The 24,501-nt window shown below is 41.7% G+C and overlaps 1 protein-coding gene across 1 annotated transcript in view; it reads right to left on the reverse strand.

Moving 5' to 3' along the window:
* The window catches only part of SPATA13 (spermatogenesis associated 13), a 69,561-nt gene extending 49,914 nt beyond the window's left edge, over positions 1-19,647 (reverse strand). Inside the window, exon 1 of the mRNA XM_066175884.1 lies at positions 19,615-19,647. The gene's annotated coding sequence lies outside the window, so the exon portion shown is untranslated. The remainder of the gene's footprint in view (positions 1-19,614) is intronic.
* Between the last annotated feature and the right edge of the window lie 4,854 nt (positions 19,648-24,501).

Consider the following 24,501-nt stretch of genomic DNA (forward strand, 5'->3'; position numbering starts at 1 on the left):
GCTAGTTCTACCTTTAGTTTGTCAATTTCCACTTTTTGTTTGAATTTACTCTCTCAAGAATGCCTTGGATCAGAAAAGCTAGAAAAGAATAACCTGAGCAAAGCAGGTGACAAGGGCTACAACAATATTTATGTGCTAGGTCTTTTCAATAACATTTGTTTTCTGAATGAAGCTTGCCAGAAAACTTCAAAGCAATTATAAACTTTCATCTAATAGTCATCATTCTGTTTTTCTGCTGTTGTAGTAACTAATTATTTTTTTCATTATTAGTAGTAAACTCAAAATTTTTTTTTTAAAGCATGGATGATCACAATAAGCAAACTATTCATTTTTTCCAAAAAAGAAGTTACCTAATTTTAAAGATGCAGAAAACACACAATGCCACTCACTTGCAAATTTGTCTCGATGGGAACCAGACACAAATTTATGAATTTTGGACTAGCTTATTTGTCCTGTTTTAAAGAAACCTGTACATATTAAATTAGAATTTTTATCTGCAGTATACCCAAGGAAAATTCTTGCAGTCTTATGCGTTTTCTAATATTTCAATTGTTTCTAGGAATCAGTACAAATAACGCATTTTGACTACCTCTGCAAGATATGGCAGCTGCACAAGTTAGTCACATTTTGATGGGAAATTATATTATTTTTAAGATCAGAACACTCTAAATGCAACTGTCTTCCTATTAGAACAGCAAGGAAGAAATTCTAGCTTTAGTTGCCTGAGTTGGAGTTGAGTTGTCTGTCTATGGTACCAAAGTGCATAACTGCCTGCAGTGGAGGAACTGGAAACAGTGCTCCAAGAGACTTTTATGGCCATTGGCTCAGACACCCATATTCCTATAACTAGTGGTAAAAGAACTCTGTATTCTTCTACCACCAAAAGTAATGGTAAATTATCTGAAAAAAAGGGAACACCCACTTCAGGCAGGAGAGATGTCTTTATGACTTCCTCCTTGGGGCTGGAGAAGACAGATTCTGGATTTTGTTTCCCTCTGACCCTGGCAGTTCAGCATACTTTTCTCAGCATAAGTGCCATATGCGTAAAATATGCGATGATAGGAGTAGTGCCTTATAACCTATGGGTCTGCAAGGACCAATCCATCAGTGCTCCTCTGGCACTTTGATGCTTACAGTGATGATAGCTATAAAAAGTGCACACATAGGGAAAATAATCCATTATCTACCCGTGCAGAGGGCAAACCCTAAATTCCGTTTTTTGAAAGGAGTTCAGATTCAAGTGCCTGTTTCAAGATTCAATTGACTATTTTGATGATGGTCCATTTATCTTCTAAGCTGGAGTTAGAAGATTTGGCTAATAATTTATGCCTTGTAGGAGCACAGGATAGCTCTGAACCTGAAAGATTTCACATAGTCTTACTAAAAAAGTTAATTTATGTTGGTGAGCTGTCTTTGCTTTCATTCCTGTCAGTGACACTGGCCTTTGTAAAAAGACCTTACACTTCAGGTTCAGAAAATCAATTGAGGAAAACCTTACTAGCCATTCTCTCAACATGCTGGGGTATATAATTAAATTGCTAAGCTGGAGATATGAGCCATGTTTCCAGTTCCAGTACGAAAGGGCAGCAGATTGCACAAATTCTGTCCTAGGGTCTGTCTTTTATCTAAGCAATACTGAATACCTGAGGCAGATCTCTTCCTGCCTCTTGCCTTTCATTACATAATTCAGCAAACTCTGTTTCTATGCCAGGACAGGAATGGCTGCCTCTTTGTCTTGCTACCATACACTAACCTGGAGATGCTGTTTCTCCCCACAGACCACTTGATCCTGTTCTCCTCATCTCCTTTGATCTGCTTGGTCTCTAAGGGTGAAGGTAGAAATGGTGACTCCTGCCAATCTAAGAGCATGCTACCACCTAAAGGGAGAGATGCTGGACATGCCCTCTGCTTTTTTCCGCCAGGCTGTGAGCTGAAGCAGCTCCCCTGGCTGCACCCGAGCTGTTGCTCGGCAGGAGGTGGAAGCAAGCATCCAAAGGCAGGGGGGGAAGCACAGGAATGAGAGTGGAAATGCTTTCCACAAGCAACAGGACTCCTGAAATGGGTCCAAACTTGAAATTTTTCTCAGGAGCTGCTCAAGAGTGCTGTGAATTGGAAAGGGCTGGGGGACCATGCAGTTGCCCCCAGCAGTTCCCCATGTTCCTTGTCTCTGCCACAGGGTGCCAGAGTGTGTGGGTGGGAGGTGGGTGTGTGAGTGGTGGTGCTGGGTGGGTGCCTGTAGCAGATTCACACAAGAGACACAAATAATCACCGAACTCTGTGGCAACATCACAAACAGGAAATATTTTTGACTGTGTCCTCTGGAAAGCCAGGGAAATACTTTCTCCAGAAAACAGTTAATTTAATTTTTTATGATGCATTGTTGTGTCAGACTCAGAGATTATGATCAATCATTAAGGTAAATAGAGATTTTAATCTGCTTTGCATTCAGTCTCTGATTCAGTTTCAATTCCAGCTTCACCACAAAATAGTACAAATATAATCACAGTGTACCTCAAACCAACCATTTTAAAACAACTCAGTAAGGATGCTGCCTAACTCTTTTTTGATGCAGCAAAAATCTTGGCAGGCCAATCTATACTCGAGTAGTTTATTCAGTCTCATTGGTAGGATGAACACTGCATAGAGGCTAACATTTAGTATTGTGCTGGAATCAGTTGGTTTAAAGCCTGTTTTCACCAGTTTCTGCAGCAGCAGGGAACAGGGCCTCCCTGTCTGTGCCTGCAGCCAAACCATATGCAGCATATGTTCAGCTGAGGCACTGCTGACACCCCCTGTCAGCATCTGGTAATTTTCCTAGCAGCGACAAGACTTACATGAAAGTTTTAACTCTGAAACTCCTGAAGAGCCACAGACAGTACATTCCAGAATAATAGTTTTAACCAAAGAGCCAGAGTTGCACCTTTGTAACCAGCCAATTTCAGCAGGCTGCAGTATCATCTTTTACTTCACTGTAACAGGTCAAGAGAAGATACTTGATTTGTGACAAATCCTGCTATTGCTCAGCTCAAAAGCAGCTCCTGCTCAATGTTCAGCCCTCAGAGTCATAGATACTGCTGCCTGAGAAATACTGAAATAACAGTCATCCTGCTCCATGCACAATATTCTGTGTCTTGATTTTCCATCACTTAATCAAAACACGTCATACAATTAAACACTTGGAAATTATTCAAAATTGACGATTACATCTTTCATTCTTCTGAAGGTTAAGAAACCCTTCCTAAAGTTTAGAGTAAGACACAATGACTTCTACTAAATCATTCAGCATCCCAATGAAGCATTTTCTCTTTTCTCTCTTCCTAGTCTTACTTCTCTCATGACCTAGAGAACCAAAGCTACACCACAGTTACTAGTAGAAACTAACAAGCAATTTTCAGCCAAATCTCATTTTACTGGAACCTCTAAGCTTTTGAGAGCTTATTAGTTCAGATTTAACCTGGTATTAAGTGAGAGAGAGTGAAATCCAGGCTTTATAGCAAGCATTAAACAGCTTTGCTAACACATAGTAATGAAAAGCAATTAGCATACGACCAAGTCCAGGCTCATTTCACTTAAACCAGGAACTGTTTCCCCAGAGAGGATATTGAGCACTTGTGACTACTTTCTGCTGCAGTATTCTTACATGGAATCACGTGGTGCTTTCATCCTATGCTGAGAGTTTTAGAAAATAATTCACTAGTATCAGCAACCCACTTTGTTCCCATAAACTTCTACCTATTTCCTGACTTCCGTTAATGGGTAAATGGTAGTTGTTAGCTTAGCTAATTATGCTTAAAGTTACAGAGAAACCTCTCTAATTTACCAAAGACTCCTAAAAGCTCGGTTTTCTTTGGGTTTTTGCTTATTCCCCAGAAAAGCACAGCAGCCAACTTGACGGCCATTACTCCAAGAAAACTGGCAGTCAGCAAGTTGCTTAATCCTCAGTTTACTTGCATACTGATTTCATACCACAAGGTCAGTTAGAGTGCATAGCTAGAGCTGTGATCTTGCACACGTTTTAAGTAGGTGATTCTCTGCTGTTGCATGCTTAAAATCACACTGATCCGAAGAGATAATCTACAATAAATGTGTGTGCACCTGATAGTTAAAGTGGGGGAGTAAGGGCAAAGGCCAAGAGTGTGATTGTTTATTTTTAAAAGATACGTTTATTAACATGCAGGTGTATTTGAATTAAAGTGAGACTGCTCCAACAGTTTCTAGAGCGGAACTGTGCCTTGGGCTTTGGCCAGCCTTAAATATAAGTCTGAAAGCAAAATTCAGGTTTAGTTTTTAGTTCTGAATTACCACTGTTTGCAGGTGATACCAGGACCAAAATCAAAGAGTATCTCCTTCCCTGCCTAGCAGGAAAGGCAGGAGCTGCCATTTTGGAAGTAATTTTCCTTGTTTGTAGATGGAATTAAACCAAATCACTTTTAAGTTTCAGGTCCTGTCTTTTTCCTTGTAAACAATAGAAGATTATGGTTTTCATCTGCATACAAAACAGTGAGAACAACTTTTCAGAAACAGTATGTTACAGCACTTTTTCAATGCCAAATGCATTACAACACAGACCAATGGTACTGTCTTCTCCTGAAAAAAGTTTCATAGAAAGAATAATAATTAATACTGTAGTTTGCACAGGCTACACCATAGTATGATCACATTAAGATACATTTGGTCACTCCATATTTCTCCTGGCTTCCCAAAATGTAAGGAACAGATCAACTTAGTACCCTTTGGCAAAGTCTGCCTTTCAAAATTTCTGAGTGACAGTGGAGGACAGCGCCCCAGCCCAGTGCTATCAGTGATGACACGGTGGTGCACACAGCCACCAGTGGCTCAGCTCTGTGGCTGGATGGGCTTCTGCCCAGGGAAGGTGGGTCCAGGAACCTGGGGTAATGCCAGGGAATTTGCCCCCCAATGCCACTGCCAGTGGGATCCCCTTGAAGTCACAGAGTACAAGCAGCCAATTGCACGGTGTGTGAGTTCCGCCGTGAATAACGCTCAAATGGCTTTGCTAGATGAACTGCACAGATTATCTGCAACTCTGAAAACCATATACACAATAACAGAGGGACAAACCACACTGCAGCCAACACACAAAACTTTAGATATTTTGATATTAGTCTCAGTCTTGGTTTTGCACTTAACTGGAAAAACTAATAAAACCATGATTTTAATATGTAATTAATTACAACCATATATACCTAAATGGTTATGTCTTCCAGCAGCCACTAACTACAAGGTTTGCTGTTCTGGATAATATTTAATCTGAATGTATGAAAATCCATTTCACAAAATATTGTCTGGTTACAGTACAAACCTCATTCCAGAAAACCTTCTTGGTATTTGAAAGAGCTTGTTGTTTCTTGGATTCTGGGCTCAGTTCTGCTGAGCCCTCTGTAAGCCCTTAAGTGCCTCTGAGAGGAAAAGGGACTCAGCATGATTCAGACACAGTCAGTACCTTGTGGAATTGAGCCTTAAGTTAATGTATAACAAATGGCTGCACAGTAGTGTGTGAAATCAGCAAGTTAAACATACACTTATAATAACTGTAACACAGAAGAAAGAATATTTACAGGACCATTTCATTAAAATCTTTGTCTTGAAGAGTCTCGTGTGCAGCATTCCTATATATTTACCAATCTAAAGAAAAGGTTTGGGAGTGTGCTGGTGAAAGTAAAATTAAGTAGTCAAGGCAGAAATAATCAAAAGTTGCAACCAAAGCCTCCTAGTTAAATATAGTGCAGACTGTGATCTGGTTATTATGAGCTGGAATCTACCCTGAGCAAGCTGCACCTGACGGCGAGGACAAAATGGATGACCCAGAATGGTACATGCTGAATACACATCCGTGAAAATGAAAATAACAGGGAACCTCAAAACTTTATCACCCAGCTCTAGTACTCACAGGTGTCAGCAGCAGAACCAAATGCCAAAAGCATACCTGGTGATACTGAAGCCGATGAAAGAGACAGAACTCAAAGATACAATTATGTCTCTGACAGCTGCAAAGTGGCAGAGGAAGGCAGCCGGGCGTGCAGCAGACACTGCTGGTGGGGAGCGGAGTTATCCCAGTGGCAGAACAGCGTGGAACACCAGATAGACGCCTGCCAGAAATGCACCGGGGACAGGCACCTCCCTGCTTTTCCTGCCTGGTGCTCCGTGGGGGTGCAGCTACACTTTCCCAGAGAGTCTCATGTGTCCCTGAGCCTGGATTCACATACAGAAACATGGAGTGTGCCTGGCTTTATTCACTCCAGTCAGAAGGACCTGGACAGTTCTCTCCTGTATATCCCTGTATAGAAGACATAGTCCTGTGTTACGGAAGATCTGCTGGAATGTGATTCAATCTTCCCTTTTCCTCCACAGAAGATATAACTGACTTTCAATTGCATTTTTTTCTGAGTTAGAAAAATGTGAAGAATAACTTCAATTGTGAATGCAAGAGAACACTAATTCAAAGAGAAATTAATTTCTGTCTCACAGTTCTCATAGTTATTCCATGAATAATCAAAATGAGAATCTTTAATGGCAATATCATATTAATTTCTTAAAAGTGGAAATGCCAGCAGATTTCCTTAATAATAGGTCTGCATATCCAAGATAATTTTCCAAACCTGATTAATAATTTATAATGAAGAACAAGGCTTCATATTATATCTCATGCAATAATCTGAAACTCATACATTATGGAATTCTCTATTATTAGTTACATTCATTTTAGCTGAATGCTCTACTGGGATCCCAGTGCCAAGAAAGTTAACTGTACGAGAGGATAAAGACGGAACGACAGCTCTGCAATGTCTGACTTACACTCAAAGCCTTCACTAAAAAAGAGGAAGCAAACTCCTCAGAGCCATGCTTTTCTCATGCAAGACTGGGCTTTTACAATTTTAAGCCTTCTGAGTCAGACACAAGGTCCACAAAAGTTAAGGGGACTTTCCTCTGCTTCTATAAATCTTTAAGTAAAGATTATAAAAAAGGCTAAGTCCAAGCAATTTTCTTGGTCTCAGGTCACTCACCAGGGTGCTCATCTAGAGTGTTGCCATGTAAATATTGATTTTGATTATTGTGCTGGGAAAGAAGAAAATGCAGAAAATACTAAATATATATTCGTGGTTTGAAATTTTAGGAGAAACTGAAATGCAAATAATACTACATTGCACAAACTGATCTTCAGTCAATCTGCAACTCACAGAATAGCAGGTTGAGTTGATGTTGGAAGACACTTCTGGATACCATCCAGTCCGGGCCCCCTCACAGAAGGGTGGAGGTTGGAAGACACCTGTAGAGGTCACCTGGTCTAATTCCCCTGCTCAAAACAGGGTCAGCTAGAGCAGGCAAGCAGAGCTGTGTCCTGTCAAGTTTTAAATAATATTTTGAGGTCTACAAGGATGGAAATTCCAGAACATCTGTGGGCAGCCTGTTCCACTATTTCAGCAATTTCAGAAATTTCCTGTATTTCAGTCTGTGCAGATTGTGTCTTGCCCTTTTACTGGACACAAGTGAGAAGAGTCTGGCTCTGTTCTCATTATCCTCTTTACTGCTTCACTTCCATCAGGTATTTATGCACATTAATAAGATCTCCTCAGCATCCTCTTCTCCAGGATGAATGATCCCAGCTGTCTCAGCCTCTCATCATATGTCACATGCTCTAGTTGATTAACAGGTACTACTCCTAGTTTCATATCCCCTGCAAACATGCTGAGGGTGCACTGTCCCATCAAGAATGGAGATGTTAACCACTTCTGGCCATGGCACTGGTGTGAGGTACAGCACTAGTGCCTGGCTTCCAGATGGACTTTATGCCATTGATCACATGTCTCAGAACCCAGTGAGTGGTTTGCCCACTTTTACATCCCCTGACTATCCACTTGCCTAGTCCAGGCTTTATCAGTTTGCCTGGAAGCATGTTATCAGAAACAGTGTCAAAAATTTTGCTAAAATCCACTGTTTTCTCCTTGTCCTTGGAGCTGGTCATTTTGTTGTTGAAGACTATCAGCTTGACCAGGCATGATTTCCCCTTTGCAAATCCATGTTGACTACCCCCAATCACTTTCATGTCCTTCAAATGTTTGGAAATGGCTTCCAGGAAGATTTGATCCACCTCCTTCCTGGGGACTGAGCTGAGGCTGATTAGCTTATACTTTCCCAGCTCCTCATACCTATTCACAGAGGCCACCCTGTAGCTGCCACAGACCAAACCCTGCCACATAAACCCACTACACTCTTGAATTCTACCATTCGATGTTTAAGTTAACAGGAGCTCCTTGTTCACCTATGCAGATCTCCTGCCATCCTTGCTTGATTTCCTGCTTGTTGGACTGGAGCATTCAAGAGGTGATTCTTGAAGGTCAACTACTTATCTTCACTCCAAGATGTTATACCACAGAAATCTTCCAAGGATATTCCTGAAGAGGCCAAAGCCTCCTGTCTTGAAGCCCATGGCTGTGATTCTGCTATTTGTCCTGTTTCCTCCTCTAAGAATCTTGTACGTCATCACTATGAGTCACTGCAGCCAAAGCTACTCCCAGCCTTCACATGCTCAGCCAGGTATTTCTTGTTTGTAAGCTCAGGGAGGTCCAGCAGAATGCTGTTTCTCATCGGCCCCTCAGTCACCAGGGTTAGGAACTTATCCTCAATGCACTCCAGAAACCTCCCAGATTGCCTGCTCCCTGCAGTGTTGTCTCTCTGGTGGATATGGGAATGGTTTAAGTTGCCCGTGACAACCAGGATTTCCGTCATGAGATAGCTTAGCATCTGGTAATATTCATGTGGCTGCAGAATTTCTGCCTTTGATTGCTTCTGGTTGGGAATCTGTTACATTTTCATGGGACCATTCCCTCTCGGGAAACTACTATGGCATTTTATAACCACTGCCAGCAGTCTCAACTGAAGCAAAGAAGTCTTAAGAAGGCTTGGACACTAAACACACAGTAATGTTTTCATACTGGTGACCTGAGTTTGGACATGTTAACAACAGATTTTTCCCAGGCTCTATATGTGCCACAAATATAAGAGTTGATTTTCAGGGCCTTTCTTCCACTACTTTTTGTTACCTCAAAGTTCAGTTGAAATATGTGGAAACATGGAATACACAGTTCACCTATCAACAGTTCATGCCAAATCTTCTGCTGTAGTCAGAACACAGAAAAACGGCAAAAAAAAAAAAAAAAAAAAAAAAAAAAAAAAAAGACTAAAGTAGGCATGTCTGCATGTTTCTGTATCAATTACGTTAAGGCTTCTCAGTCTTAACAGCCCCACACAATACAAAGCAGGCCCTGAAAGAAGGGCAATTCCCCCTGCAAATATTTAGGTTAGCAACTGCAAAGTAATCCAGGCACAGCACTATTCATAAGACCAATTCATCACCAGGTCATACAAGGCAATTAGGCCTGGACACTAGATGCAGAGGGGAGCAGATTAACAACCACCAAGATGTTTTAAGTGATCCTGGTTTATTTTTAACAATATTTTAAAGCCTCTGAGAAGATTAATTCCTCAGCCCAAGCCTCCGCATTCCCTTGCTGCTGCCAAGGTAAAATGATGTACTAATTAAGTTCTCAGCACAGGAATATTCTTTGTAGGACTTGGGGGTGACACTGTTTTGGTGCTGCTAATGTCAGTGCACAAAAACCACCTCTTTCTCCCACTGTAAAAGTTTGATTTCTTCGCACCAGGATGAAAATAGTCCTACAGTTTTCTCTCTTCCTCATTCTCTTTTTCATGCCCTCATGCAGAAAAGACACAATAGATTAAATCCATAAAAGCAAAACCTGCATTCTTCAATCATGAGACCCTGTTTCATAGGGAAGATTGTAAAACCTTGAACAAGTGCATTATCTCTTTGGTATTAACAGGATAAATAAGACAGTTTCTTACACTGAAGATAAAATGCAGCTGATAGAATAAAATACAATAAATGTATCTATTGTGAAACATAGCAGATAAGATGTCAATATTTAAAGCTAAAAGAAAAAGGTACATTGGAAGTAAATAGTGAAATATCCAGGACAAGATCTTTAGCCATATTTCTGAATCTTGTTCTCAGGGGAAAATTGTTAGGAAGGAAGGACCTGATGTCTTAAATTGGACAAAAGGCCATCTAACTAACTCTCTCATCTCCAAGTGGCCTAAGAAGGAACAAGAAACAAGATGAACACAGAAAAGATTTTCCTTTATTTTACTTTCCCATCTTCTGGGAGTCTGAAGTTTAGAGTCTTCCTAAATCACAGGCTGCATTCAGAATACACTCTTTTCTAGTCCCCTTGGGGCCGTTTTCACAAATTTTTCTGCTTCCTCTCTGTTTGCATTAATTCTTTGGAGTCTATATCCTCATATTTCACTGAATTTCCATAATTATTTCCCATAGTTAACTGGTACCCCAAGAGAAATATATTCCTTTTGTTTTGATTTTAATCTTCTGCCTAGATGATGCCATGTCTATTTGAAAACCTAGTTGTGCTGGAAAGTGCTGAGAGCTGGGTGCCTCTGGCCTCCCAAATATGGGTGTTGAAAGACGCAAAGTAACAAACAGGAAGGATGGGTTTCCAGGAGAAAATGAGAAAAAGAAGCACAGCTGGCAAGATAACATATAGGCAGATATGCAAGTTTATTTAGGCTTCTGGAGTATTGCCTAAATATTTAAATGGTGGTCATACTTGCTTCTTGTATCATTAGGAAAGCATTCCTGGTTTGTAAAATCTCAAGTGACTGTAAAGCATAAAAGATAAAAAAATAATTAATTCCTTAAAAGTGTGATGTTCTCAGTCTTGTGTTTTCTAGCTTCCCTACATGCTTCTTGTACTTTATGCTGTCATTCAGGTTTTAAAGTAACATACTTAACTCAGTTTTCTTACAAGCTGAAAAGCCAAAGCCCTACTGATAAATGCCACCAGTGCCCCAAAATTCACTTGTTCTCTTTCAACAGCCAGTGCACCAGGAAGTATAAATTCCATGTCAACCTTTTCTCCAGTGTGTTCCACAAGTGTGTGACAGTGAGGTATTTAGCAAACTTGGCTATTTTCTTCCTGGATAGCTAAGCTGTTCCATCAGCAACATAAAAATATTTTAACAACACAGCAACAAACCATGCAGTGTGCCAAGAGCCACAGAGCCCTTGGTTCAGTGTTGGGAGGTTACTTTTAATTACAAGGTCCTGATTAACACACTGGAACAAGGCAATAGCTTACTTCAAACAGTTCCAAATCATTGTACTTAAAAATGCTGACCCTTGTCATAAGCAAGGACAAGTGACGAAAACAAAAAGAAAACTGTTTTGGCGCTGAGTGAATTCCAAGTTCCACAACCGAACTTTGCAGAAACCCTGTAATCTATACAAGGCAGCTTTCAAACATTAATTTTGTAGTACCATAAACAGCCAAACTCTTCCCATTGGTAGCCCAAATCTCAAACTGATGGTATCACTCAGTAACTTATTTTTAAACAAGACTTCTCTACAGGGTTTTCCTTTTTAAATCTTGTATAGATTATTTCTAGTTGATGCAACCTAGCATAACTTCCTCCTCTTTCTCCTCCTCCTTATCATTATCATTATTATCATTACCATCATTTAAATCCAGTTTACTTGGTCTGTTAACTGACTGAAGCATTTTTCTCATACATTTTGCCCAGAGGCAGCATTATCTGTTTCTTAGAAAAAGCATTCTGGTTGTAATTCAGTCTCTGAAATAGTATTAATGCAGGGACAGATCCTGGCTTCATTTGAAGCTCTTAGCTGCAGTTCTTCCACAGGGAAGTAAAACATGAAATTGGAACCATAATCGGAACCTAGTTGAAAATACAAGAGAGTAAAGAAGTATACTTCTCATCATAGCTATGTTAAGCATGATAAAAATGGATCCAGAAGCTTTTGTAGAGAAGAGAAGGAAACAACTGACAAAATGTGGGCTAAGCTGAACAGCTTCTGCACTGCTGCCTCAAGAGCAGTACCTGGGTGAGTTGCTGGACATCTGAACTTTGAACATTACAACAGACTCTTATTTTCTGCTGCCGCACGTGCATGAAAGCCTCCTTTATTTTCTCATCCCAGGAAACGGAAGCCATATGAAAGAGAACCCCTTTAGACTACGTAAGCAGTGCTGGCAAGTTTAGTCCAGAGCCATAGAATGCAAATAAAATAGAAACCACTGGGATGATTAATTTGTGAAAATCTCTACTCCTTAATTTAATCAGAAAACAAATTATAAATCTTACCAAGATAAATGATCAATTACTTATTAAAGCTAACAGAATGCAGCTGATAGGCCCTAGTAGATAAATCAAAGTCACTTATAGTTAGAGTTCGATGGGTGAGTCCAATAGGATGGTTTGGGTGAATGAACTATGTGAGGTGGCTTAAAATAAGACAGCTGGTTCTTGCATATCAAATTAACTCTTACTTGATGCTACCTGTGCAGTGGGAAGTTGGCCTCCCAATAGCAGTGCTAGTAGCCAGGAGCTTATGTAAGTAAGGTAAGCCCTGTGTTGGAAAGCCAGATTACGGCATGGTTAAGCTGCTCTCAAATTTGTTTAAAGTAATTAATCAAATCCAGCGTGCTTTCAGAGACCATAAAGCATCTCCATAACACAAAATAAAAATATAGAAGTGCCAAATACGGCATTCTGACTGTTTAACAACAATGCCAGATGAGATCAGTGAGCCTTGCCTTGAAGCCAAGCAATGGTCCCACAGACTGCATTGCAACTGCAGGTCAGGCACTTTCCAGTTGACTCAGGTACAGAGGAAAGATGTGACACAGAGACAAATGTCTCAGACATAAGTGATACTGTCCAAGTGTTAATCTGTCTCACCTCCCCCTGCTCTGAGCCAACACACAGCTTGGAGGAAATAGTGTGTATTAGCAGGGATTGAATTTGCTTCTGGTTGGACCCAGGATAAATGAGCTGCTGACACAGTAGAAACTAGCCTTTCTCTGGAGTTCTTGTGGGCTGAGCACCCCTCAGCTCTCCTGCTGAACCTCAGGCTCAATGGGACTGTTAGACCAAGTGACTAATCAAACCAAGCTCTTCATTACAGTTGTCTCCATTTTTGGTCAATCTACTTAAAACTCAAAATATTCTCATAAAACTTGCACAAAATTTACTCAAATTCAAAACTGAAGGTTGCTATGGAACACGTGGTGAGAGCAATACTGAGAAAATTGTCTGTTTCAAGGATTAAATGTCCTTAACAGAGATCTTAGAAGAAAGATGGATTTTGAAAAAAAAATTTGGTGTTTTTCATTAGCAAGAGGCATAACATTCTTATTCTCTTCCATTTCCCCTCCAGGAAGACAAAGAAGGGAAAGAGAGGAATGTTAAATGATGTAATACCTCAGACATGTAATTTTTCATAATGATATAGGTGCTTTCTTTGTTGACTGGGCACTCTGTGCCAACAGGATAAGTACATACAGATTTAGGCGGCTCTGCCTGTTAAATAGACTGGCTGCTGAAATTTGCACTGCACTTGGAGCTAGATTAAAATTGTGTGACATATAACTCTTCTTATCACAATAATATGTATTACTATCTGTTGTCATGGCTTCAAGTAATGACATTTCGAGTAGCAAAAGTAAGCCATGTTGCGTGTTCCTACTCAATCACCTTTGCATTTGACTAATATGAACTGGGGAGTTCAGACTCGTAAACAATTTTCCTTCTGTTAAAATAATCCAGCTAATATAAGTGAAACAACTTTTCCAGAACCACATACCTACGTACAATGATGATACTTTGCGAACAACAGCAAAATCAAATTGTCAAAAGACCAAATAATACAAAGGACTGTCTCTCTCCCAGAACAGAACCCTTCTTCCTGTCTTGAAGTTTAACAGATCTGTTCTGTATAGAGCTACAGACCAGGAATCAGTGTCAGAAAATACAGTTATTGTAGAGTAACGTGTTTTTATGGAGAAATAAACCTTGTAGAGATAATGAATTCTGCGTCACAGATAGTTTACTTCCCTGCCTCTTCCTGATACAGACTGTTCCCTGCTGGGGGGAACTCAGTAGCTTTCATTGATTTTTTTCTCCATGGGCTTTTTCCTTCAGTAATACCTAGTCATTCACCACCACCAGATTCCTCTTCTCTAGAGAAAGGCTTGTAATTTTCCTCTGAGAAGGCTCTCAGCCTGGCATTTTCATCTGAGATGAGATCTTCAAAGCTTAATTATTTCCTCCTCTTTTTTTTTTCTTTGTTTTTTACCTCATGGATTCTTCTACAGAAGGCCAGTATGGCTCAGCTGATGGCTCAGAGAATCAATCTGGTTTGCTTTTTTCCCCCAAAATTTTCAGGCAAAGGATACAAATACACCTGCAAAGCTGTTCCAGTCTCTGCTCACCCAGCACAGAGAGCTGCTCAAATGGGCACTCTTAAAGCCCTGAGATCTATAGTCACATCTCTCCTCACGCACATAGGGTTTAACATAGGAGCTATTTAAACTCTTCCAGGAAGGTCAAAGGGAAGAATTACAACCAATATAACATAATACCCTTCACATTCTCATTACCTGCCTACCACATCTGGTACCAGTGCTTTGTCATGAGGATCATTTGTGTGTGTTTGTCCTTGTGTGTACATAGTAAACAATCAGAGCATTCTTAGATTAATGCAGTGTAAGACCATGACATAAGATAGGTTCACTTCTTGACTACATGCTTGTCTCAGCATTTTGCAATTCTGTAATATGCTAGAGAAGAACAATTTCATGCAGGAAATAAAAATAATCACTTTTCTTTTAATAAGTGGTGCCAGCCACTAAATCTCTACATACAGTGGTAAACCTGTCACAACTAGAAATAAAATACCTTAATCAGCAGATTCAAATCTTGTGTGATTTTTCTTTTTGCTTCACTTTACTAATTGGTCAGTTGTGCCAGATAATTTGCTTAAATCTAAAACAGACCAGGAAGGCTTAAAATAACATTTCAATGGTCAGGTTGTGCAATTTGAGTTACTAGTTTTACACGGTGGAGATTTACATTGTCTTGGCTAGTCTTTAAATATATTGGCTTATAAAACTAGAGGTCTCTCCATGAGCAAATGATCTGTCTGCTGCCTCAGAAGTGCAAAGCACACACTGATTTCCTTGAAGATGGGTTTGCTTTTGACAGTTGCAGAAAAGGGTCTTGAGCCTGCCTCTACTAAATCAATTCATTACACAACTGCCATTCAAAAGCTGTCCACGCTTCACAAAGCATATGAGGGTTGCTGCTGCTGCTGCTCTGTACTGCCGCAGGAGCTCAGCCACAGCTGTAATTCTCATCTAGTTGGGAAGCTTGTTAAAATCCTCTAATTAAAACCCTCCATGCCCTTATTCAAGTCCTTCCCGCAGCCCTTGACCTTTTCCCCTCAACTGGGACCCACACAGGTATGGCAGTCTGCTGCATCACAGCAGGCAGGAAAAGCATTATGGTGTCCAGCTCCTAGATTTTCCCATAAATACTTACGTCTTTCACACTTACTGTTGTGTTGAATAGACTACTATGACACTATGCCATGAAATATAAAACTTCTGGATGACCTATCTGCTGATCTGCTTATACATTGCTATTATTTTCCTAAAAAAAAAAATAAAAAAGGAAAAGTTCCAATATTTGGAATTATTAATTGGGCAGGGAAGAGACGAAAATACTGCATCTTCCTTTGCTCATAAGAACAAATTTTCAAGCATCACAAACATTTCTGATACAGTCACAAATATTTCTGATAGAGTAGCATCAAATGATTCTAATTATTATAAATTATTTCCCTTTATCACCTTCCCTTTAAGTATTGCCTGCAAAAAACATTCATGCAACTCATTAAGAGGCACCAACTTTTTTCTGAGTAACAGCCTCAGTTTATCAGAACTGCTTCATAAATTCTTGGAAATGAGTTCTGCTTATGTTCTTCTAGGACACTGAAAACAGAATACGCAGAGCGAATGGCATCAAGGACTGGCAAACCATTCTGCTCCTTGTGTGTTGGAATCTAAAGGACAGTTAAATTTAGAAGACAAAAGCTGCAGGAGAAACAGAGACTGAAACAGATACAGTAAATAGACAATGTTCTCTTCAAACCTCATGGGACAACATGTTGGTATTCCATGAGAGGAGAAACAAAACATTGTAATTAAATATGTGATTCTCTGGGAAGATTTATAGCCCCTCTGAGAACAGATGACATGTAATGCCACTATCAGGAATGACATAACAAATTGGAAGAAAGGCAACAAGTACCAATTAGCCACAACTTTGGCATATTTGGTTGTTATTCATTCGAGATTTGCTTGCTGATTGTACTAATCAACAAAAAGAAAAAGCCTTTGGAAAGGATTTATGTGTACAAGGAAATCTTCATTTCCCTCAGAAGTGCATCTAATTGCTGTGCCATGTCTTCAGGAATTATGCCCATCAATTTGTTTCACCTAAGGGTATGAAAGAAGAGGGCAAGGAAAAACTAACTTGGTTTTACGTTCCCTTATGAGCCTTACCTGCTCAAACAGTACATTCTTCTATCCAGAAATGTAGTCTAATTAGAAAAGGAAGAATTAGACCATTTGCCAAGGATTTCTATATAACCCACCAGCGGCTGCAGTGAGTCAATGAGACCCTCAGGCACGCTGCTGCCAGGCACATCCACATCCTGCACATGGGACGTGGGACATAGCCCATCATGATCATGAGAAAAAATCCCTGTCCACAGGCAGAAACACGTGGCTCTCCTAGAGCTTCCCAGGATTCCTTGAAACTCCAACAAGGAATTTAGTTCAGCGCATTACAAGTGTTCACACCATGCAGTGCCATCACGATTTCATCATATCATTCTCCTGGAGAAACTGGCTGTTCATGGCATGGACAGGTGCACTGTTTACTGGGTAAATTCTAGATGGCTGAGGCCAGAGTGTGGTGGTGAATGTACATCCATCTGGCAGATGGTCAACAGTGGTGTTTCCAAGGGCTCACTATTGGGGCCAGCCCTATTTAATATCTTTATTGGCTATCTGAATGGAGGGACACTCAGGGTTTATCTTAGAAGAACTTTATACTAATTTCAGGCAGAATCAAAGAACTCGATCCCGGAGCTCTTATCTTTGATATTAGCTGCAGTGAGGTGGAGTGGAAGCCCGCCAAGGTGAATGGGAATTCAGAGAGCTTAGGATGAGATCCCAAAAGAGCAAAAGGTTGCAGAAGTGAGACTCAAAGCAAACCACTGGCCATTACAGTAAAGTCAGCCAGGCTCATGCTACTACTAATACTGTTGTAGTGACATAACACATGAAGTGTACATCTTTGTTGGACTGCAGGCCTCCATGTGATGATTTTGGGGCCTGGACAGCTGGGGAAGGAAATGGCAGGAGGGACATGGCACACAGCATGGAGCAAGCACTGTATCTGGGGGGAATGTAGGGTCTCACCCACTCCTTCCAATCCCCTTGCAAATCCCTTCAAGGTGAGTTGAAGAGCTTTTAGTTACTGCCATAATTCTACCGTTTTCACGTGTATTCAAACCCCTACACAACACAAATTATTCTGATTTTAGGATTTAGCTTTACAACCATTTAGAAAACTTAATTTGCCTCTCAATCACACCGCAAGGCCCAAGCTCAGGGGCCCAGCTGTCAAAAATATTTAGGAGGAAATGTGAAGGGGAAGGGAAGAAAAGCAAACCTTCTCATGTTAAGCTCTGTACAGGCAGGGGAATCACTGGGCACTTCTACAGCCACTTGCAGGGAGTAAATATACTCAGAGCTCTGCATGAATTCTGCACACTGTTCCCTGGCAGCAAATCTAGAACCCCAGGCAGCTCTTTCTCCTTTACAGGATGTCATTGTGGAACCTGTGGCAATCCTTTGGAAACTAGGTGTGACAGAGTGCTCTCAAGTAAATCTTGGGAAAAAAAAACAGTCCCCAAAGTGGTGGCAGAGCTGGAAGGAGGTGGCACAAGCTGGCCAATGTAAGTATGAAAGCAGCAGCACGATCCAGGTAGGAGAGCAGGAGTGGACTGGGCTGGAGGAGGTATGAGAGTGATGAGGAAGGACCATCACATCCTGAGCAGATGAGGAGAGCAAGGGGTGGGGAGGAGAGATCTGCAAAGATGACAAAGGAGCCTCCGAATGGTGACCTGGAAAGGCAAGAGAGAGCGATCAAGGAGAAGCTGGGCCTTCCCAAATGATTCCTCTCTCCTGGCAGTGAGGGAAAACTTAGGGAAATATGCCGATTAAACAAAGAAGTGAACAGCTGCAGTAACAAAGAGCTACAGTAATGTGAAAAGGCAGGTAGAAAAAAGAAAATTCCACTGAGACGGGTTATCTGGGGTTGATTTTTTTTTTTACTTTTTCATTTGTTTGTTTGTTTGGATGTTTGTTTAAGAGTGAAAAAAACCGAAGCATCCCCAGACACTTTCAACTCCCAGGACCAGCCAGCACATACACAGCTCACCTGAGGTCTGTGGCCTTGGCAGCATTGTGAGTGTTTTATTTTCACTGACATTAACCATTCACGAACCATTTCTCCAATGCGTTAAGCATGAACAAGCCTTCCTTTCGCATGGATATTTCTTCCTGCCACTGTGATTTCATCTCCTAAACCAAATATTTTTATGCACGGAACCACTGAAAGAAAACAAGTCTGAGACTTCCCACTAATTACTGCATTACCCAGGAGTTCTCCTGCAGTGTCTGTAGCCTGGGTCCCCTGCCACACGTCTTATTTTGTGGAGCCTTTCATTTTACGACTTTTAAGCAACTGCTGGTGTTTATTGATCTTTCCACACAGCTGTTCTTTTCCTACAGGAGCACTGAGGTGATTATTCTTTGGTCTGATACATGAGGCCCCATTTTCTGTCTCAGGGAGTTGAAAAGTCAGAAGCTTTTTAATACTCTGAGTTTGTGGGTGTAAAGGAAGCAGAAAATGCTACACACTGGCTTCACTTTCACAGTAAAAAATGTGCTTGTGTGATGAATTTCAAAATCCCGTGAGCTAACTATCCCAAATGAGACTAGCTGTGATACATAAGGCTGGGGGTGGGGGAATTGCCGGAGATCTGTGCTGGAAAAGGAGGCATGAGCCATGGGCAGCTCTACAGGAGAAGGACGGTGAAGCATCTGCACAAAAAAGCTCCAGCTACACATGGGTGGCTTCCAGCACATCTCCTCATGTGCCAAACAACACTTGAATCCCCCTCAACAACTTACACTATTCCTCAGGCACCCTAACTAATTCCTAATATTGAGAGGTCAGGCACGAACGGGAATGACCGCATGTACACACAAGACCTGACTCATGCGATAACAAAAAACCACAAGCGCTCACGACCCCCAGACAACCCCAAACCGAGGATAGCATGACTCGAGCGTGGATTTGCCTTTCAGGCTTTTGCCCGGGCCGCAGTCCCACGGGACCCCAGAGCCGCAGAGCCCCGCGGCTGCGGCAGAGGCTCTCCTGCCAGGGGTGCGCCTGGCAACCCGCAGAGCCCCCGCTGCCGCCTGGGTGTCTGCAGAGCCACCCCTGGGACACGCAGCGGCGGACACGCTCGGAGGACCGGGATGCTGGTGGGCCCTCGTAACTTGGAGAGGGAGCGGGGAAAGAGCACGAAAGGAAACTCGTGAGAGAAAATACCCGCCTTACCGCTCTGCCGACTCCTCAGAAAGCGCAGCAGACGCTTGCGTGCACAAAGCTTTCCCAAAAATCACTGAAGGATCTCCGCTCAGCACGCAGAGAAGCAGGGGCGCTCTCGTCCTCCCCGAGCCGCCCCTGCGAGCAGCCGGGTTTCCCTCCGTGAGGATTCCCAGCCCTCCAAGCGCCCGGAGGTCCCCGAAGGCGCCGCCGCCCCCGGAGCCTTCCCCCTGCCCGCTCCGCTCGGGGGGAGGAACAGCTGGGAGGGTGTCAGCACAACACGCTCCATAAATTCTCCCCCAGTCTTCTGCAGACGTAAGTCCTTGAGAAAAATGCCTAAATCCCGTCGTTTGTTGACATAGTAACCACATTTAAGTTTTTGCCCCCCTCAGAAGCCCTCTGCATAAAACAATTCATTATGTGAAAGATTTATCCAGCGTGCAGCGGGCTGGTTTGTGTGGTTTTACTTGTCCAGGGAAGAAATAAAGACACTAGATTTCCCACCCAGACCAAGGGGTTGCTTCATTAAAGCAGATAATAGTAAGGACTTCCACAGGTCTTTGAAGGAAATGTAATACTAAGTATAAGGGGGGAAAAAATCATTATTCAGATAAACTGTCCCTTTCTAATACCCAAGTGAAGTAAAATTTTAGGAACTTTTCAGGAGGTCACAAAATGTTTTGTATTTTCCCTCTAATTTATTCACATATATTTATCCGATTTCTCCAAAGATGCTTAAAACATTTTTGAAGTTCCCAACTAAATTTGTAAATCTACAGCAGACACTGTGAGAAAGAGCAGAGGGTCAGAAACAAATAAAGCCTCTGGAAGACTTTGCTTTCGCAATTCTATGGAGATGAGCCCTATGGAGATGAGCTCTTTAGTCTCCGGGCAGTGGAGAGAAGAAAGATAAAAGAGAATTGTGCTGCAGGGATCACGTGGGGTTTAATGGGTTTTAATGCATCCCCTCATCCAAACTGCTGCCACCCTACACAGACCTGCATGCCGATTTCTAGCCCTTTTACTGGTAATTTAAGCTATGGGAGCAGCCTGGCAGGCTTGTGCAAACCATGCTACCCTGCAGGGCTTTTTTGACCCCAGTTGCAAAAGGATGGGGGTGGGGGGTAAAATAACAAAACCCGAACCTTAGTACTTCGAGTTGAAAAGAGTCTTACGAGCAAAGTTTCAGTGTTTTAACTCAATGTTGCCTTAAAAACTACCTGATTTACAAATATCTTTCAGGGTCTAATTATGTATTATTTACTACAGACAGCTTTCTCTCTGATCAGGGTTTAATGCGTGCTTAAGCTCGGAAGCATCAGAACACATAAAGAGTGAGCGATCTAGCATTTTCCTTCAGCCTTGAAATTCATTACAACTGACCATAACCTTCCCCTCAACACCCAGGCAGCTTTATCTTCTTCACATCATACTCATTCTCTTCTTCCCTTCTCCCCTCCAAAAACAAAACAAAACAAAACAAAACATAAACAAAACATAAAAATCAGATAAATTCTTAATGCACATCTTTTTACTGGGCTGTAGCTGAGAATCATTTCCTGAGCTGTCATTTAAATAAGAAAAGAGAAGAGAAAAAAAAAGGAGAAGCTTAAATGTGCATTCACAGCTGTGGAAGTCAACCTTTTGATGACGTTTCATTACACTTTTTAAGGATAGATTCTGAAATACAGTCCCAGCATCAGTACGTAGTCCTCCAATTATCACCAGCTCATATCCTGATCCCATACCAACTATACAGGTGCTATTTTAAAATGTTATATATGTTTAAGAAACTGGTAGGTGTTATGCAGCTTGTAAAGCTCTGGCACAAATACCATGCTGCTGTGTATTTCACTGTGCATGTGAAGAAAAAATATTTTCAGTAGACAAGGTTTGGTAAAGTTTGTAATGTATTTCAAAGCTGGTCTAAAAGGGTGGACCACTAGCCCTGTACTCTGGCTCCATGGATGATTCAGTGAAGCCCATGGAGCTACTGGAATTGTTTGTAGCTCTGGTGGCTCCAAGGTGGTGTGAGGGAGCTACACTTCTGGCCAGATCTGCTTTGGACTTTCTGTCCAGCTCAGCTTGACACTGCACCTGAGCAGCTGGTGACTGTGAGCTGCAAGGCTCAAGGTGAGTGTCACCCTCATCTTTTCCTTATGTCCCTTGCCCCAGCCTGTGTTTTCCTTGCACTGCTACTCTGCTGGGGCAACTGAGGCAGCCGTTTCAGCGGGCTGATCCAGTTGAAAACCAATGCACCCGAAAGCCATAATTTTCCATTTCATCAGCTTGTTAAGCTGACCTGGCTGCAGTTGTGCAGCTGCTGGATGCAGTCCAGGCAGATGGGTGGGCAGTGCAGTGGAACAGCAGAACAGCAGCCTCCAGTTGCTGTAGGTTATTTATATTATTAAATTTCCATCTAAGCTTGTTTGTGCCCCTGCTCTCCCAGTCAAATGGGATAAGACTCTTTCCTTGTCCTACAGACTGCAAACCACTGATTATAGAAAACCAGAGTTTTCACAAACTCAACTTCGAATGTATCATCATCTAGCAAAACCCGATAAAATATACAAGAAGTTAACCTTCTTTATTTCTGTACATTGTGCATACCAAACGAATATTCCAATGTTAGCAAAATTATAAGTACTAAAGTCACTCCTCCTTTTGTAAATTGAGCCCAGATCCATGAAATAAGCTATTAATTGGGGTCAAGGGTGGGGTGTGAAGTCGTGTATATTCTATATTGTTTTCCAATATGATTTGTGCTAAGTCTGTTTAGATTTGTTTTTCTGAAAACTTTTTAACCAAAATATAACCTGCTTGCTCTGTTTACTTAAAAATTATATAATAATTAGATTGTCTTACCATACATAGACAACTAAGAATTGGAGCAATTTGACAACATCATCCACAGAATTTTATAAGATAACAGAAAGTTGCACAAGCACACTTACTAGACCTCCTATTGAAGATGAACCTCTACACTGATGAGATGGCAGAAAAGTCCTACGGCCTTAGTAGCGGTGTTTTAGAAAGCAAAGGAGTGAGTGAACTCAAGAAATGGGCTCTGGCCCAGAGCTGCAAACACAAAGCATTAGCAGCTGCTTAGTGCTATGTTTGCAAATGCTCTGGTTCCTGTAGAAACACCTAATCCTTCCTGAATTCTGGCCAGCATTTATGGTTAAGTGCAGCCAGTAAAAGGCTGTTCTCATTACCTCCTTCTTATCTGTATGGTCCGTTTTGTGTGACAATGGATTTTCGGCTAGAATTTTAAAGCTTAATTATTCTAGCCACGTATTCGGCATCTATTTACATTGTAATGTGTGCGTAGGACCTATTTGCTGGGGGATGCATGGTGGGGTGGGAAGTTTGGGTTCTGCCTCAGCCGCAGGGAACAAAACAATACAAAGGAAGCACAGGAACCCACAAAGCCCTTAATGCAAATCATAAACTTTCTATAGGCATTCTTGAACTATCCTATAGAATGTGATACTGATTTATGTCCAGCAATGGAAGTCTCAAATATCCTTTCAACAGTGTCTGGAGGGATTAGCAGATTGTCAGAGCTGAGGCTGAGAACTCTTTTCTCATTTTAGGATTGACCTCCTAGGTGCTCCGGCCATAAATAGAGTTTCACAGAATCATTTCCTTGGGGTCCTACTCAGTCCAGCAAGACACAGCCCACAAAAAGCCACAAAATACTGAGGCAAACTGAAAAGGCAAAACCTAGAATAAAAGCACGCAGGAAACAAACAAGGTTTGTGGTCCACTCTTTAAAAAGTTAAAGCGGAAATTCCTGGATTTTTAAGGGATGCCCCTTACCCAAAGCAGATCAATGAACTGAGCTCCTTTTTTGGCTGTTTCACTTGCTCAAGCTTTCTAAACTTTGTGCACGTACCCCTCTTCAGTATGGTATTCTGGTAAGTATCTCAACATTACCTTATTTTTGATCTTTATTGAATGTGGGCCCTAAATACCACAGTTGTGGATGTTATCAGCTACAGTAAATAGACCATGTCTGATGAGCTAGGCATCCTATGTTCAAACGGGGATGCAAGTGCCATGTGTTTGCTGCCTGCAGCTCTTGATGATGAAGCTGTGCCACTCACAGCAGTAGCTGGTGATGGAACAGTTATCCTCTTTATGCTGGAGCTGGAGTTGGTTTGACTTCACCATTACCTGGTCTATCCCACTCAATGAGCAGAAAAAAATCTTCATTTTCTTCCTGTGGTATTGTTTTGCCCTGTATTAACTCTTTTACCAGCTCACCACAGATTCAAGATGAGCATCAGTGATGCTCCAAGGGAAACAGCAGGAGCGGACCCAAGTGGAGAGAGAAGAAGGGCTGCCTGGCACTTTTTGGCAGTGGATATCTTATAGCCTAGTTCAAACATACTGCCTGACTGCACCCTTAGGACACAGCTAGAGATGTTGTCCAGGCCACAGATTAACAGTGTTAAGAGGTTATTTCTTTATCCCTCTCACACTTCCATGAAGATTACTGCCTCCTCAGACCTGCCAACAGGGTGGCACCTTTTGTATCCCCACAGTCTCAAAATGATCTAGAAAACAAAAATCTCCTGTGAGAATCCTTGAGGCTAGTACAGCTCATTTTCACAGAACTGTGCCAGGGAGTGACGAAATGAGCAATTATATCACTGCATCAGAGGGTAAGGTTTCACCAGGTGCATGCCTTAGTTAATGCCTATTACCACTGAAACAGGGCAGTCTCCTCTCTCCCTCCTGGGCAGTTGTCTTTGCCCCCACCTCATGCCAACTCCACCGTTCCTCTGACAATTTGATGAACCAGTTCAGCCTACTTAACTGACCGAAAATCCTTCTTTTATTTTCCCTGGTTTTTATAACCTGTGAGATGAACCAGCTCACACAGGAGTGAGC

The sequence above is a fragment of the Chamaea fasciata genome, unplaced genomic scaffold (genome assembly GCF_029207755.1).
Source record: "Chamaea fasciata isolate MVZ Bird 193981 ecotype frontalis unplaced genomic scaffold, bChaFas1.0.hap1 SCAF_2, whole genome shotgun sequence".
Taxonomy (NCBI): domain Eukaryota; kingdom Metazoa; phylum Chordata; class Aves; order Passeriformes; family Sylviidae; genus Chamaea; species Chamaea fasciata.